Source organism: Myotis nattereri, assembly GCF_964212035.1.
Source record: "Myotis nattereri genome assembly, chromosome: 13".
NCBI classification, from domain to species: Eukaryota; Metazoa; Chordata; class Mammalia; order Chiroptera; family Vespertilionidae; genus Myotis; species Myotis nattereri.
Genome location: NC_138088.1, coordinates 3,325,079 through 3,343,748, shown reverse-complemented (window position 1 = coordinate 3,343,748; position 18,670 = coordinate 3,325,079). Strand labels below are relative to the sequence as shown.

Genomic DNA, 18,670 nt, shown 5'->3' with positions numbered 1-18,670 from the left:
AAAAACAACAACAGTATTCTAAGAAACAATACAAATAATATAACTAGGCTTTGCAAATATCTACCCAATTTCAACAACTTGTATAGCCATTGCGTCAGCCTGTGGACTGAAGGGTCCCAGGTTCGATTCTGGTCAAGGGCACATGTCCAGATTGCAGGCTCCATCCCAGTAGGGGAATGCAGGAGGCAGCCGATCAATGATTCTCTCTCATCATTGATGTTTCTCTCTCTCTCTCCCTCTCCCTTCCTCTCTGAAAAAAAAAAAAAAGAGTAATAGCCATGGTACAGCTATAAAATAAGGCTTGTGTGTGATCACCATCAACAATTATATATATATAATGAGATATGTAATCAAACACTATTTTAAAAAATACTTATTTATAGAAAGGGTTCAGGATAAATATTTAAAAAGCAACTGTATTCCACTGACCTTTTAATATTTTCTCTACAATGCAAATGAAACATTAGGCAAGTCATAAAGTATCAATCAAAAAGTTCCCCATGAAAAGTTTCTAACAAATTTTAAATATTAAAAAGAGAAGAAGTGCCCTAGCTGGTCTGGCTCACTGGATAGAGCATCGGCCTCGGGACTGAAGGGTCCCAGGTTCGATTCGGTCAAAGGCATGTACCTTGGTTGCAGGCACATCCCCAGTAGGGGGTGTGCAGGAGGCAGCTGATCGATGCTTCTCTCTCATCGATGTTTCTCTCTATCCCTCTCCCTTCCTCTCTGTAAAAAATCAATAAAATATATATAAAAAATAGAGAGAGAGAAGAAGTAATTGTTAAAAATCAATCAAATGTAACCCATCAAATAGATATACTTAGACCTTGTTTGGAGATAATGTGTTCCCAGGTGCCTCAGGTAACACTACAACAAACACAGGCAAATTCATCTACTCTATGTGGAGAACATGGAATAAATATAGGAAACAAATAAAAACATGTGTGTGTGTGTGTGTGTGTAGTACACAACCTCGTCTTAAAATCACCCCATTCCATTTCAGAATGAATATAATTCTGTGGTTAAAAACATGGACTCTAGAATCAAGATGGCCATCCCCGCACTCAATTGCCTCCAGAGGTCCTGAACCTACAGTTTGGTTCACTCCTCTTCCTCCCCAGCCCCCTCTAGAGACCCGAACTTGTATATATATAATCATCTGAAGAAAGAATGACTCAAAAATTTCCAAGTTTGGCAAAATATAGTAAAAAATATAAACCCACAGATCGAAGAAGCTCAGTGAATAGCAAGCACAGGACATAAACCGGTTTTGGCTCAGTGGACAGAGTGTCAGCCTGCGGGTGGAAAGGTCCCAGGTTCGATTCCGGTCAAGGGCATGTACCTTGGTTGCGGGCACATCTCCAGTAGGACGTATGCAGGAGGCAGCTGATCGATGTTTCTCTCTCATCGATGTTTCTAACTCTCTATCCCTCGCCCTTTCTCTCTGTAAAAAAAATCAATAAAATATATTTTTTAAAATAAACACCACATTGCTCAATACCAATGATGAAAAGAAAAATCTTTTAAGTAGTCAGAAGAAAAGGGACACACTATTGACAGGAATAAACATAAGGATTACAAAAGACTTCTCATCAGAAACAGTGTAAGGGAAAAGATAGTAGAGCAACATCATTAAAGTATTCACAAGGGGGGGGGAAACCCTCTCAATTTATAATTCTAGACTGAGTGTAAATATTTTTTAAAATAGTTAAAATATATTTTTCATATATAAAAGACTGAATTTTTTTTAGCGCCAGATTTGTAGTGTAAGAAATGTTAAAAGAAATCCTGCAAGCAGAAATAAAATTTTGCCAGGTAGAAATAACGATCTATGCCAAGAAATGGAAAACACCAAAGACAGTAAATGTATAGGAAAAAATATAATAGAAGTTTCTTATTATTTAAATATACTTAAAGATAATTAAACTATTTAAACTATTTAAACTAATTAAACAAATAATAATGTAATGTCAGTTTTATAACATCTGTGAAAGTAAAATACATGATACCAACAGCACAAAGATTGCCTGGGAAAAATGAAATTTTGTTACAGTAAAGTTTCTATACAAGATGTGAAGTGGTATAATATCCACTTGACAAGTTAAAATCCTATATAATAAAGAGCTAATATGCAAATAGTCATCACACCCTCTTGCCATCACACAACAGCTCAGACACTCAACTTTGGGGAGAGAGGAATGGGGACCAGCCAGGCTGTGGCCCAGGAGAGGAACAAGCCACACGCACTGTGGTCCCGGGTGCCTACGGCTGCAGCCTGGGCGAAGCTGCCCACCCACTGTCCCCTGCAGCTGTGGCTGGCCTGGGTGAAGCCGGCCCGGGTCCTGGGTGCCTGTGGCTGGCCAGAGGGAGGGAAGCCCGGGTCCCGGGTGTGTGGTGAGGCAGAGGCAGTTAGGGGCAATCAGGCCAGCAGGGGAGCAGTTAGGGGCGATCAGGCTGGTAGGGGAGCAGTTAGGGGCAATCAGACAGGCAGATAGAGGTGGTTAGGGGTGATCAAGCAGGCAGAGGTGGTTAGGGGCAATCAGGCAGGCAGGCAGATGAGTTAGGGGCGATCAGGCAGGCAGGTAGAGGCAGGGGAGAGTAGTTGGGGGCGACCAGGCTGACAGGGGAGGGCAGTTAGGGGTGAGATCAGGCCTGCAGGAGAGGGCAGTTGGGGGTGAGATCAGACCAGCAGGGGAGGGCAGTTAGGGGCAATCAGGCAGGCAGAGGCAGTTAGGGGCAATCACACAGGCAGGCAGCTAAGCGGTTAGGAGCCAGTGGTCCCAGGCTGATCTGAGGGACACCCCCCCCCGCCCCCTGTGCATGAATATCGTGCACTGGGCCACTAGTAGAGATATACAGGGAGGAACTAAATTGTCTGACATCAGGGCAAGAACTCAGGACCAGCTTTCTCCAAGACAAAAGTGCTTGCAGAGGTCACTGTTCCTATGCTGAAACCTCCCCTACCACAGAGCTGACTGGCAGGCACTATAGCTGCATCTCCATCAATCAGACTCATACTGTTTGTCCCACCCTGGTGATTCCCTGAGCTAGCACCCCACCAAATTTGCAGCCCTACCCAAGCTGTTTGCAGCATCTTTCCCATATGAATGGCCTGTCCTGGCTCAGGCTTCCGACTTTCCTAAAACCTCTCAAACAAGTAGCAGCTAGACTCAGCATGCTACATACCTCTGGATAAGTGGCCCCAGGCCCAGCACTAGCAACAGCCTGCCTTGGTTCACAGTATGGCCTCTCCTGTGAACCTCCAAGCTCAACACAAGTAGCAGCCATCTGCAAATCACTCTATAGCTTATGCCGGGTTGCCCCAGGCAGAGCACAGGCAGTGGCTGACTTTGCACTTCCCAGGAGGCCCCAGCCAGTGCACCTAGTGGACAGCTTCAGTCCACACCGGATTATAACTCTACACATCCATGAGCGACACATTCAAGGAGCAGACTTGGTGACCACCAAAGCCCTACTGAAGCAAGTCCTATTTCATAGGGGTCTCTCCTACACAGCAGCTCTTCCACTGCAGTTGCAGCTGGTCCTCAAAAACCATTGGCCTGGAGGTCAATTCCCACCCAGTGATGCCAACGGCAATCAAGTTCAACTACAAGAGAGTGCACACAGGGGTGCACCTAGAGTGTGCCCAGCTCACTGGACCATACAGGACACCTACTACACAAAGCCACTCTACCAATCCCAAAAGACATAGCAGCTCTACCTAATATATAGAAACAAACACAGGGAAGCAGCTAAAATGCGGAGACAAGGAAACATGTCAAAAATGAAAGAACAGAAGAAATCTCCAGAAAAAGAACTAAATGAAATGGAAGCAAGCAAACTACTAGATACAGAGTTCAAAAGAATGTTTATAAGAATGCTCAAGGTTTTGAATGAGAGTTTCAAGGGACTTAATGGAATTGCAAGGATCTTAGTGAGAACATTAAAGACATGAAAAAGGACTAGTCAGAAATGAAGGATAAACTAACTGAAATGAAGAATAATTAAAGGGAATCAGTAGTAGAGCAGAAGATGCTGAGAATCAAATCAACAATTTGGAATATGAGGAAGCAAAAAATATCAAATCAGAAGAGCAAAAAGAAGAAAGAATCCAAAAATATGAAGATAGTTTAAGGAGCTTCTGGGACAATTTCAAGTGTACCAACATTCACATCATGGGGATGCCAGAAGGAGAAGGGAAGAGAGCAAGATATTGAAAACCTATTTGAAGAAATAATAACAGAAAACCTCCCCTACCTGGTGAAAGAAATCCTATATAATAAAGAGCTAATATGGTAATTAGACCAGACAGTGGAACAACCTTCTGGAACGACCAGTGGGCAGGACCACAAGGGAGCCAGAGCCGTGAGGGCCAAGCCCCTTGCATGAATTTCGAGCATCAGGCCTCTAGTAGACTTGTAAGTCCAGGAAGCACAGAGAGTCCCAAACAAGAGAAACCCAAGGAGGCCCACACCAAGAACCATCACAATTAAAATGCCAAAGGTTAGCCGAAGCCTGTTTGGCTTGGTGGATGGAGCATCGGCCTGAGGACTGAGGGGTCCCAGGTTCGATTCCGGTCAGGGGTGTGTGCCTTGGTTGCAGGCACATCCCCAGTGGGAGATGTGCAGGAGGCAGCTGATCGATGTTTCTCTCTCGTCGATGTTTCTGACTCTCTATCTCTCTTCCTTCCTCTCTGCAGAAAATCAATAAAATATATTAAATAAATAAATAAATAAATAAAATACCAAAGGTTAAAGACAAAGAGAAAATCTTAAAAGCAGCAAGAGCCCTGATCAGTTTGACTCAGTGGATAGAGCATCAGTCCACAGACTGAAGGGTCTCAGGTTCGATTCTAGTCAAGTGCATGTACCCTCGTTGCAGGCTTGATTGCTGGCCCTCAATCACGGTACGTGTGGAAGGCAACCCATTGATGTGTCTCTCTCACATCAATATTTCTCTCTGTGTGTCTCTCTCCCTCCCTTCAACTCTCTCTAAAAAACAAAACTAAAAAAAAAAATGAAAAAAATATCCTTCAGTGAGGATTAACAACAACAACAATTTAAAAGGCAAGAGAAAAGCAGTTAGTTACCTACAAGGGAGCACCTATATGACTATTAGCTGATTTCTCAATGGAAACTTTGCAGGACAAACAGGAGTGGCAAGAAATATTCAAAATGATGAAGAGTAAGGACCTACAACCAAGATTACTCTGCCCAGCAAAGCTATCATCTAGAATTAGGTCAGATAATGAGCATCAGAGACAAGAAAAAGCTAAAGGAGTTCACCACCACTAAACCAGTATTATATGAAATGCTGAAGAGTATTCTTCAAGAAGAAGGAGAAAGAGAAAGAAGAAGACTAAAAAATATGAACAATAAATACATATCTATCAACAATTGAATCTAAAAATAAAAATAAACGAAAAAGGAATCTAATGAACAAAATAAAGTGTTGAATAAAATAGAACCAGTGGTATGGAAACATGGAATAGACTGACGAATCTCATAAGGAAGTGGGGAGAGGGTGTAGGAAGAGATTAATCGAAGGATTTATGTGCCTATATGCATTACCTATGGACACAGACAATAGGGTGGTGAAGGCCTGGGGCAAGGTGGGAACTGGGTGGAGGGGGGGAAACAGGAAGAACATCTGTAATACTCTCAACAATAAAGATTAAAAAGTACAAAACAAAAACAAAAACAACACCATAGACTCTAAAGTCAGACTCCCTGTGTTGACCAGTGATTCAACCTCTGCAACCTCCATTTCCTTGTTTGTAAAAGGGAACTGATAATAATACCTATTGAATACCTCACAGAATATATATAAGAAGTAAATGGTTTAATATGTGTAAAGTGCTTAAAATAGAGCCAGGCACATACTAAGGAAAATATGTCAGGCATTATCTAATCAATCCACCTCAGTCTTGTATTTTATTGCTCTAGATTTCTTAAAATAAAACCAACCTGCCGAAACCGGTTTGGCTCAGTGGATAGAGCGTCGGCCTGCGGACTGAGAGGTCCCGGGTTCGATTCCGGTCAAGGGCATGTACCTGGGTTGCGGGCATATCCCCAGTAGGAGATGTGCAGGAGGCAGCTGATCGATGATTCTCTCTCATCGATGTTTCTAACTCTCTATCTCTCTCCCTTCCTCTCTGTAAAAAATCAATAAAATATATAAAAAAAATAAAAATAAAAAATAAAACCAACTTACCTCCCCCACCCCGAGGTCTTTCTGTTCAATGCATCTATACCTCTGGACCTATTTTGCTCATCAGTTTATTTTGTTCTTTTTGTGATAATGGCTGAAAATTAAAGCTTCATAAATTCAAAATCTTCTATATTAATAAAATAAATTAAACTAGTTTCTTTTATTAGTGCTTTTTATTTTATTTAAAGTTTCCAAGGTTTGATAAACCGCAACAACTCCATAAAAACTAAGGAATAAGATATTTTCTGTAATGTCCAATTAAAAAGATTATCATAGTTTATAAACTTGGAAGTTAGATTATATAAAATATGCTTAATGCTAAAATTATATTGAGCAGAATCGTTACACATTTGGAAATAGAACTATTAAGATCAAATGGCCATGTACAGCAGCAGGTCCTCAAATAATGTCATTTCATCCAAGGTCCTGTCACTGTAACATTGATGAGATGCCATAGGAACTAAAATGTTTGTATCATGAAGCCTCTGGCAAAATTGTTATACATCGTTTGGTTTAAAGCTGCAGAACTTATCATCAGTGGCATACAGTAAAGACTGGACACTATTCTAATAGCCTTATACAGAGACAAGAATGACGTCTGGGTCAGAGAGACTTTAGCAGGAATTTACACTATACAGTACGTAACTTTAATAAAAAGTCTAAAATTGATACAAACATAAGGAAGGTTATTTTTCTCTAATTTCTACTCCCAGTTGGTCCAATTTCCCTTTCCTACCCCTGAATGACATCTGGAACAATTCCTACAGCTTTCCAGTAGCTTTCAGTTATCAGAAAGTCCAGTCCAATTTACTACTGTATAAAAATTTAACCTTTAATCTCACAATCATTTCCTTCCTCTGCAAACTCTAGCTGGTCTGGTCTAAGAAAGGGGTGTGGTCTGATCTACTGGGGAGGGGAGGGAGCCTGAGGGAGAACAGAATAAACTGTCTGGACATCTAAGCACTGTGTAGTCTTCCGACACCACTTCCCTAACACTGACTGGCTTTACTATCTGTGTCACAGGCAGCCAGATGACAGCTTTTTTCCTGGGGACAAGCTGGAGCTCTTTGGTGACTGAGGGGCTCTAACCTACTGCACATTTCCCTACTTGAAGATCTGCTTCAACTCAACAGCTTCTACTTCTGTTCCCTTCTCCAGCAGAGCCAGCCCTGTCAAGAGGCTGAGATCTTCTGTATTACCCATCTGCACTAACAGATTTTCAAAACAAATACAGGCTGTTCCTTCCACTGCCACCCCCTCTGTCCATACTGAGATTTCCCTCCAATTTTCTTTATCCCTTGCTCAAATATGCACAGATAAACCAATCAACTGCATAATGACTATCATCTAGGTAATGAAATGTTCCGCTTCATTTTTAGCTAGTAGTCCTAACCTTTAGGATTGGTTTTCATAGACCTCCCCACACTAAGCTTCTAAGGGAAAGCTACCCCAAACGAGGAAGAAGGGGCCAAAAATCACAGTGTTCCCCAAAGGCAAGCCAGCTGCTGCTGTTACACTGTGCACAAGTCCCCTCCCCTCCACCTTCTGGTGGGTTTCTGTCGCATGTGAATAAGCCCTGGAGAGGACTCAGGCCAATAAGTCCTTGGGCTTTCTTTCTTATTTTAATTCTTTTTTTTTTTTTTTAATTTCAGAGAGGAAGGGAGAGGTAGAGAAAGATAAAAGCATCAATGATGAGAGAGAATCATTGATCAGCTGCCTCCTGCACACCCCACACTGGGGATTGAGCCCACAACCCAGGCATGTGCCCCAACCAGGAATCGAACCATGACCTCCCGGTTCATAGGTTGATGCTCAACCACTGAGCCACACTAGCCAGGCGCTTGGGCTTTGGGGTTTTGACTTCCCTTTATACTTCACTCTACAGTCCTAGTCCCATTCTCACATAACTAGAAGGGTCTGATTCTACATCCTTTCTGCTCTTATTTGTTTGACCTTGGTGGAACAATTCACCCTCATTAGCCTTGAATTCTTAAGGTACAAAAGAAGGTGCAAAACCTCCTATATCAAGTTGCCAGCACTAGTGGGATACAGAAGTACTTTGCAAATTCAAAAGTCAATATAAACAAAAATAACACATACTTTCAAAAGGGATTAGAAAATCAGGATTAGATTTAATTTTGAAGGACCCTATATATGGTCCACAGCCACAGCCACTCAAATATGCTTTTGAAGATAACACTGACCTCAACTTCTCTTACACAAAGATTCACCTTTATGAACATTTACTAATAAGCATTACTATGTGGCAAGAGCAGTGTTCAGTGCTTCACTGCATCCATTCATTCAGTCTCCGCAGTAACCCTGGAGAGAGCACTACTATTATCCTCATCTAGTGTAAGGTTTAGAAAAACTAATTACTTTGGTGAAAGGTCACAAACCTAGAAGCCTGCAAAGTACAGAATACAATAAACATATAAATGGATAACTAAAAATATAAATAATTCAACATTTAATGAACCTTTTTAGTTATCTGGAATTCAGATAAGGAAAAGCCACTGTAATCATATCAAGATTCCTTTATTCTTTTAAGAAATTAGCATCTTCTTTGTGTAAAGATTTCATTTACTTAACCTTCTGTGACATGACCATTAGAACCTGTCACCATCTTCTACGCAAAATGATAAGATGATAAGAAAAAACAGAAAACAATGAAGAACTTGAGGAAGAATAAAGCTTAGTCAATACAATTAGAGTAATTATGCCACTTAACAACTAGCAATTATTATTGTAGGAATATATTCAGGAAGGGGAGTGATGTTTCTCTAAGAGCATATTCTTCATCTAACAAATTTTTAACTTTGAGGAACACATTTTGAAAAAATATAGCTTAAAGAAATTTGATATATGCCCTTTATATTTAAAACTAGAGGCCCAGTGCACTGGTGGGGTCCCTCGGCCTGGCATGCAGGGATTGGGCTGAAACCGGCTCTCCAACATCCCCCAAGGGGTCCCAGATTGTAAGAGTGTGGTTCTCGGGTGACGCACCCTGGAATCAGGCTCCCTCCTCTCTGGTTCCAGATGCATCACCCAAGAACTGCAGCTGCCAAGTCACCACAGTTCAGCAGCTCCTGCATTGAGCATCTGCCCCCTGGTGGTCATTACGCATCATAGCTATCGAACAGACAGTCGAATGGTCGTTTAGGCTTTTATATATATGGATACTTAACTTTGTTTTAGACAGAGAAACTCCACTTGCTTATTTTATCCCTTGCCCCAACAGCCAGAAACAATTAATCTGGCCATTGTCAAGAAGGAAAAACTCTACCCTCTTAGGTTCAGAATCTGGGGTCTGCAAATTAAACTAACAAAAAACAGATTAGCAAGAGAAAAAACTGACTTTTATTCACTTATCAGAGTTAACTGAAAAATATGACTCAAGAAGGCAGTTAGAATTTGGGACTTATACTTTTAGGAAAGATAAAAGGATCCCTAGATAAATAGATGGGAAATATGGTCCCTTTATGACAATGTCAGTATAGGTGTGCTACCCACTTCTCATCTCTTCTCCTCTCTATTCATGAGAGTTGATATTTCCTGGTCTCAAAACTCCAGAGAGAAAATTTATGACAAATGATTTCTTCTGAGAGGCTCTGCTTTAAGGCAGATATTAGAGGGGAGAGGGGAGAAGGGAAAGGGGAAGGGGGGAAGGGGAGAGGGAGGGGGAAAGAGGGGAGAGGGGAGAGGAGAGGGAGAGGGGAGAGGGGAGAGGAGAGGGGGGAGGGGAGGGGAGGGGAGGAAAGGCCTATTGTCAAATGCCTGCAGTTGAAAATAATTTTTATGCCAGTGGCATCTTCTATACCTATTCACCACCAAAACATACAGCTATCTGAACACTTACTCTTTACAAAGCACTGAATTAGCTGACTAAACAAAATATTTTAGGGCAAATTCAGCCACCAAAGAGCTTATATAGTAAGTTGAGAGTATAAGATAACTTAGCTTTTTATTTTTTGTTTTTCAATATTCTTACAGCAGCAAGGAAATTTTTATATACCATGAACAAAAATAAAAAACAAGTGACTAATTTAAGAAATACAACATACCTCAAAACAAAGTTCCTACAAATAAGTAAGAAAAATCTAAATTAGAAAAATGAACAAAGGACAGAGGAATGCAAAGAGCCAACAAACATATAAAACCCTGCTCAACTCACAATCAAAGAAACACAGATTAAAACTGTAGCACTGTTTTTTCAGCTGGCAGACTGGCAAAGAGTTACTGTGTTGGTGAGTGGGGGGCGGGGGGGGGGGGGAGAATTCACTCAAGCACTGCTGCTTGGAATGTAAATGGCTGCAGACTCTCCAGAGCAGTCTGGCACTGCTTCAGATCTGCATGGCTCCTCTTACAGGAAATGCAAGTCTAAGAATTCACCCTATAAAATAAAAATGCTCTCACAGGATACGTGCATGCACCACAGTAATGCACCCCACCCCCCCAAAAAGAAACAATCTTAGTATTAATCAATGGGGGACTGGTAAATAAAATGAAATATTACTTGACTACTAAAAAAAAATGAGGAAAGGACCCAGTTATTCCACTTCTAGGACTATATCCCAAGAAACCAGAAACACCAGTCAGAAAGGATATACGCACCCCTATGTTCATAGCAGAACAATTTACAATAGCTAAGATTTGGAAACAGCCTAAGTGCCCATCAGCAGATGAGTGGATTAAAAAACTGTGGTACATCTACACAATGGAATACTATGCCGCTATAAAAAAGAAGGAACTTTTACCATTTACAACAGCATGGATTGAACTGGAGAGCATTATGCTACGCGAAATAAGCTAGTCGGAGAAAGATAAATATCACATGATCTCACTCATCTGTGGGATATAATGAACAACATAAACTGATAAACAAAAATAGATCCAGAGACAAACGGGGGGTGGGGGGGGGGGAGGTCAGGGAGCAACCAAAGGACTTGTATGCATGCACATTAGCATAACCAATGGACACAGACACTGGGGCAGTGGGGGCTTGACCCCAGGGGTGGGAAGGGGAGGGGGGGGGGACTCAATTGGGAAAAAGAAGACATATGTAAACTTTAAACAATAAAAATAAATAAATGCCAAAAAGAAAAAGAAAAGAAATGAGGAAAGCTACACTTATTGACATAAAGCGTTCACCTATATATTCAGTGAAAACAAACTTAAAGAGAAGGATGCACAGCCCTGGCCGGGAGGTTGGGTTGGTAAAGGAAGCACTGTCCCTTACACCAAAAGGTTGGGGCTTCGATTTCCTGTCAGGGCACATACCTAGGTTTCAGGTTCAATCCCGGTTGGAGTGCACATGGGAGTCAACCGATAGGTTTCTCTCATATCAATGTTTTTACCTCTTTCTTTCAAGTCAATAAAAATATTTCCTTGCCCTGGCCAGTGTGACTCAGTTGGTTGGATGTCATCCTATGTATCGAAGGTTGCTGGTCCTGGTCATCACAGGTCTGGGTTACGGGCATGATCCTGGGTAGGGAGCATGCAGGAGGCAGCGGATCGATGTTTGCTTTCAGAGATGTTTCTCTATCTCTCTCTCTCCCTCTCTCTCTCTCTAAAAAGCAATGAAAATATTTTGGTTTTATTTTATTTAATATATACTTTTTAAAATAATTTTGTTTAAAAAAAGAAAAGGATGCATAGTACAGCCCCATTTTTGGAAAGGAGAAGAGATTAAGAGAAAGAAATAAATGAAGATAATAGAAAAGAAAGGTTCTATTTATCTCTGTACTTTTAACAGTTGTAACCTGTGGGGTGGGGTAGGATTGCAGAAGCCTTTCACTTTCTACTCCAGGTCATATTGTTTGAAGTTTCAACCACAAATATGTGTAACTTATGTAAACAGAAGAAACAGAGTTGGGTTCTATGGTAATATACAGTTAGGGGAACTATCTGGAGTTTCACTAGGTTAATCCTGAGAAGGCCTGTACTAAAGAAATCTAATATAGAAGGTGTCCCAAAATTCACGCAAGAAGTAATTTTGATAGAAAACAGGTTTATAATTAAAAATTGTAAATTTTTTTATTGATTCATAAAGTATACAGTATAGGGTTATGTATGGAATAGCATATCGGGTAAATGGATTATCATGTCGCGATAGTGAGCACCATTAACTGTTACTGACTGAGCAGCCGCATTTTTGAAGAATGGTCCAATGATGCCTCCAGCCCAAAATCCGCACCAGTGACACATTGTGGATGCATTTGTTTCTCAACAATCACTCGTGGGTTTTCTGAACCCCTAATGCGACAATTTTGTCGATTAACCAAGCCATCCACAGTAACAGGTTTAAAGATTCTGAACTCAAACCCAGAATAGGATATTTAGGTGATGTAGGCTAATGAAAGAGCAGTAGCACGTGAATGACCAAGTCTTGTCCATTCCAGGTGCTACTTACCTGCCACCATCCTAGTCCAGGCCAGTCTTACTTTCTTCAAGTTGATTCTCCACTACGTGACTAATCTCCATAAACTGCAAATCTATTTTATCCCTACATTTGACATACCACTAGCCTACTGCTTAAGTCAATAGCAATTACATACAGCTAGAGCAATATACAGATAGAGCAATAGCTCCAGTGTTTCTGATGTTTAGTGATATAAACAAAATTATAAGAGTAACAACATCCACCATATCAGAGTAGCTCAGATTCACTGGTTCTTAAAAAAAGATATTCAAGAATAATTTCCTTATCCAATGTCTTCATCATCTATATGAACTTGGTTTAGGGGTCCAGTGGACCCACCATGAGTTGTATTCCACTCACTGATCATCTCATCTCCCTAAACACTACTAGTGTTTTCTTCAAAAAACACTACTGGGGATCTCCAAGCACATCATTTTGTTTAAAGACTTGATAGCCTTTAAAATATTGGCTACAAAAATTGATACACATAACTATGAGTTAGTAAAATAGCCAAATATTTACAATTATTTTTATACTTACTTTTTTTAAAGGCATATGATTGATAATGACGATATAAATACTCAATATTGTCTTTAAAATAACTCATAAAATTAGCTATCACAATTCTCCCACAATTCTCCCTTTACATAATTTGTGCCATTTTGTGAAAACTATTAGCTCTTTGAGGATCTGAGTTCAAAAAATCAAGGAGAAAAAATACTGAAAGCTGTTGTGGGAGCTCCCCCATCCAAAAATAAATATTTCTCTATACTGCTTGTAACATTTTACTTGTTAAAGAGGTTTAACAAGCATCCTCTTTTAAAAAATAACTTTTCATTATAATAAAATGCCCTAACCAGTTTGGCTCAGTGGATAGAGCGTCAGCCTGCAGACTGAAGGGTCCCAGGTTCGATTCCGGTCAAGGGCATGTACCTTGGTTGCGGGCACATCCCCAGTAGGGGGTATGCAGGAGGCAGCTGACCAATGTTTCTCTCTCATCGATGTTTCTAACTCTCTATCCCTCTCCCTTCCTCTCTGTAAAAAAATCAATAAAATATATTTAAAAATGAAAAAAATCTTTAATGGTTTTTTTAAAAAATAATAGTGAAGCTATGTCACTCCCACATGTGTGATTTAAATTCTCCTTCCCAATATCCCTAAAGGAATGATCCTATATAATAAAAGTCTAATATGCAAATCGACCGAACTGCGGAATGACCAGTTGCTATGACGCACACTGACCAAGAGGGGGCAGACGCTCAAGGCAGGAGCTGCCCCCCTGGTGTTCAGTGCACTCCCACAAGAGGAGGGTCGCTCAGCCAGAAGCCCTGAGCCAGGCTCACAACTGGCTGGCGAGCGCAGCGACAGTAGCGGGAGCCTCTCCCGCCTCCACGGCAGCACTAAGGATGTCCGACTGCCGGCTGGACCTAAGCCCGCTCCCCGCAGAGAGCCGGCCTAAGCCATCAGTCGGACATCCCCGGAGGGCTCCCGGACTGCGAGAGGGTGCAGGCCGGGCTGAGGGAACCCCTCACCCCAAAATGCAAAAATTTCATGCACCAGGCCTCTAGTAGTTTTGATAAACGAGAACCTCTTTTCATCAATCCTAAGATGCATAGTTTTGTTATAGTTTAGCATCTCTGAAGTTAGGGTGTATCTACAATCAATGACTTCTTTAAGTTAACTGGAAGCATATTTTCTTTATATAAGTGATCTATAAAATTATAGTGCATCTTAAATTGATGTAATTCAATACAACTCAACAGTTAATATTTTAAGAATTAAAGAGTTGAACTGACTTGTTCGCTATGAATCTTGAGGTATTAAAAAGGCATTCGAAAAGCGTACACACTAATAAAAGGTGGAAGAAGAAAGAAGAAAAGACTTTGTAGTTCAAATTAAGCCTGAGAGGAAACCCATTTTCCTCTCTCTGATTCCCTGCTCCCAAGATGCAAAAGTCAGGTCAGTACTACTGTAACTAATGTCCACTGCTAGGCTAGACAGGGGCCTTTCTCCATTTATTCGTTTTAATATGCAACAAAGTCAGTTACAGACCCGATCTTTGGTCTAGTAGCAGAACTAGTATTTGTATAAAATTGTTATAAAAGACTAAATGACTCACAGAGCTGCACACTTAACGTGTGCATATCACTGTATATAAATTATACTTCAATAGAGTTGATTTCTTTTAAAAAGACAAATGAGTAAGTGTAGTAAGAAAATATTAGATAAAAAACTTCATCCCTTAAAAATATCTCTTCCTTCCAAAGGGATTCTACTCAGAAGACACTGGGGACGACTTCAGAGAGATGGACTTTATTCACTTGTTTACTTATATTTATTTATTTTTCTCACTGTAATTTTATCTTACATAGTCTTTGAGTTGCAGATTTTTTTTTTTACCTTATTACATTTTTGAAGTATAACTGATACCCTATTAGTTTCAGGTGTATATCATAGTGATACAGAATTTATATACATTACAATGACCCTCACAATAAATCTAATTCCATTTGTCAGCATATAGTTATTACAATATTATGAACTGCAGATTTTTTTTCAGAGTAATATATGCACAGGGTTAAATATCAGCATTCTGAAGGCCTATAAGAAAATTGACCAACCCATGCCCTGTCCATCTCCACTGTAGTGTCACTAACTAGTGATAACAATTTTAAACAATATTATTTTAATGCCTCTAGTGAAAATCTATCTACAAATAAGCTCACTAAACTTCTATTTCAAGAATCACATAATTTAGATATCAACTATTGACTTCTTGGGGTTTCTTTTTTTTTTTTTGGTTTACTGATCCTCATGGAAGGATTTTTTCCCCCCATTGATTTTTAGAGTGAAAGGGAGGGAGAGAGACAGAGAGAGAGACACATCGATGTGAGAGGGCATCGATTTGTTGCCTCCCATACATGCCCAGACAGGGGCCAAGGATTGAGCCTGCCCTTGCCTGAGACCCTTCAGTCCAAAGTTCTAACGACCGATCCAAACTGGCTAGGGCTGACTTCTTGGTTTGATAGATAAGGATTTAATACACTTTTATCATAGAAAGACAGAATTTGAAATGGAACTTGAAGGACTTGGACATATGCAATCCAAGTAGAGGGAACAGTATGGGGGGGGGGGGGTTGACACATGTACAGGAAGCAAAAATAGTAGAATAAGAATAAGGTAAATAGGAGGCAAATCCCATGGAAAGGTCTATAGTTAACAGAAGACCCTGGAAACTTCTGAGTAAAGAAGTGACAAGAACTGAGCTTCAAGATTAGTTTAGGCAGAAATGCGTAAGATAACCTGCATAAAGGTGGAAATGAAGGCAAGAAGATCACACCTGTTCAGGTGGGAGGAGAACCTGATTCAGCTAGAAACAGACACATATAAATAGACAAGGGGAAAGTATCAAATATACAAATATATACACATATATAATATGATATGCAAATATATATCAAATTAAAATTTTAAAGAAAAAAGAACTGTGAAAACCAAGTAACACTAAATTTAAAAACTCAATAAATAAATTTGTGGAAAATAAACAAAAACAATTTGTGGATTAAATACTAAAATTAACACAAGAAATAGAAAACCTACATGGAACAACTACTGAACAAATTAAAATGGGATGCAAAGTCCTCTTCAGGAAAAATAAAAATAAAATAAATAAAACACAAAAACTGAAACCTGAATGTCTTATAGGTGAGGTCCACCAAACTCTCAAGTAAAAGATAACCCCAGTCAAAACTGCTCCTGAAAAGAGAATCCAACTCGTTTTATAAGTCTATCGTAACCTTGAGACCAACGTGTATTAAGAACTGTACCAGAGTTTTAGCAGGAAACGAGAAGAACCCACAGATGTTGGCTACAGACAAGATGTGATGGAATGGGTTTGGTATGACATCAACAGAAATAAGGAACACCAGGGAAACAAGTTTGGTAAGGAAGAAGAGTTCAGTTTAAACCAGAATAACCAGACAGAGACATGCATAGGCAGTTGGTTATACAGGGATTCAAGCGCAGAAGAGAAAGAACAGAGATTTGAGAATTATTCAGACAGAAGGGTCTAAACCAGTGGTTCTCAACCTTCCTTATGCCGCGACCCTTTAACACAGTTCCTCATGTTGTGGTGACCCCCAACCATAACATTATTTTCGTTGCTACTTCATAACTGTAATGTTGCTACTGTTATAAATCGTAATGTAAATATCTGATATGCAGGATGTATTTTCATTGTTACAAATTGAACCTAATTAAAGCATAGTGATTAATCACAAAAACAATATGTAATTATATATGTGTTTTCCAATGGTCTTGGGCGACCCCTGTGAAAGGGTCATTTGACCCCCCAAAGGGGTCGCGACCCACAGGTTGAGAACCACTGGTCTAAACAATAATATCAAAGGACTAGAGATCTAGGAAAGTGAACTGAAGGTGAAACTTGGAGAACACATTTTAAACAGGTGAAAGGAAAAACAGAAAGCAGAAAAGGGGCAATGAGAAACAAAGTTAGTACTAAGGCAAAGAAGCCCTCCTCTCATCTAGTTAGTTCTTCCTCATCCTTCAGAACTGTCCAGGGTCCCAAGGTCATATTTTCAAGGAGGCCTTTTCAGATTCTGCCAGCATCACCACCACCAGATCAGGTTCCCATTTTAAGCTCTTATAATATGCTATACTTTAATTACCATATTTAACTACAGAATTCATTCTGCAATGTATGTCTCCCCCACTAGACTAAGCTCCATGAGGGCAAGGGCCATACCTGTTGTTGCAGCCTATTACTTTGTATGGTGTGTTAGAAGATAGTATTTGTTGAATTTAAAAGTATTTGTTGAAATTAAAAGATAAATGAAAGCCAAGAAAAGGGCTTTCAAAATGCTACAGAAAGCTGGCGGTGAAATCCAGATAACAAGGGGTTAAGAAGTGAATAGATGGCCAGGAAGTAACAGTAGAAAAAGAGGACTATTCTTGGCAATCTCTGAAGATGGGATTATGAAGGACTGAATTTTAATTTTACTTCAATTTTGCTCTATGTTACAATTACTCTTTAATGAACATGTATTACTTTTATAAGAACAAATTTTTTAGTTTTTATATGATTTGAAAAGGAGAAGCAATAGCAAGTAGTAGACTCAAGGGGAGGTGTTTGTAAATTGAGGGAATCATTTTTAAATATTTTTAAAGTTTTCAATTACAACTGCCATTTAGTATTATATTAGTCCAGGCGCTGTCAGAGTGGTTAGACATTACATACCTTACAAAGGGATTCTTCTGATAACCCTAGTGCCAGCTGACACCAGCGATCCCGTTGGCCGTATTCCCTATGCTGTGCTTTACATCCCTGGGACTATTTTGTAATTGCCAATTTGTACTTCTTGTGAATTATTGGAATCTTAAACACATTCGTACTTTCAAGAACCCTAAGACAAAAGAGGGGACAACTCATACTCCATGAAATAGGAAAAAGAAAAATGAAAAAGTTGTCAATAGAAAGAACTTAAAAAAATTTTTCCCAACTGAGCTGGAAGGAAAGAAGCCGACCAGAGGAGGACTCCGGCGAGCGCCGGGAGGAGCTCTCCGTGAGGCTGGAGAAGCGGAGACAGAGGCGAGAGAAGGCCGCGTTCGCACGGGGCTGCGGGGCTGCGGGGGCTGCGGGGGGCGCCGCGAGCAGCGGCTCTGTCCTCGGAAAAGAGTTCCTACATTTCAGGCAGCCTTTCGGAAACTCAACCTATTCCTAGCTCAGAAAGCCCGGATTTTAGCCGTAAGTTCTCCTCCTACAAGTAAACACAATAAAAGAGTTGTTTTCAACTCAAGTAACAAAGCAGCGACCATTTCAAGCATCAGTAACTGAAAAGTGCTCCGAACCTAACGCGATGCAGGAGGGCTGGGTGCCGACGCGCCCGCGCCTCGCCTCGCCTCGCCTCGCCGTCCCAGCGCCCCGACCGCAGGCCAGGGCCCGGCGCCCCAACTTCAAGCCCGGGGCCCGGGGCCGGGGCCCCGACGCGCTCCGCCACCGCCGTTCTTCTCGGTTTCCTC

The 18,670-nt window shown here is 40.6% G+C and overlaps 1 protein-coding gene across 1 annotated transcript in view; it reads right to left on the bottom strand.

The window, feature by feature from the left end:
- Positions 1-18,670, bottom strand: part of BMPR1A (bone morphogenetic protein receptor type 1A) — a 177,363-nt gene that overhangs the window by 157,840 nt on the left and 853 nt on the right. The window lies entirely within an intron of this gene.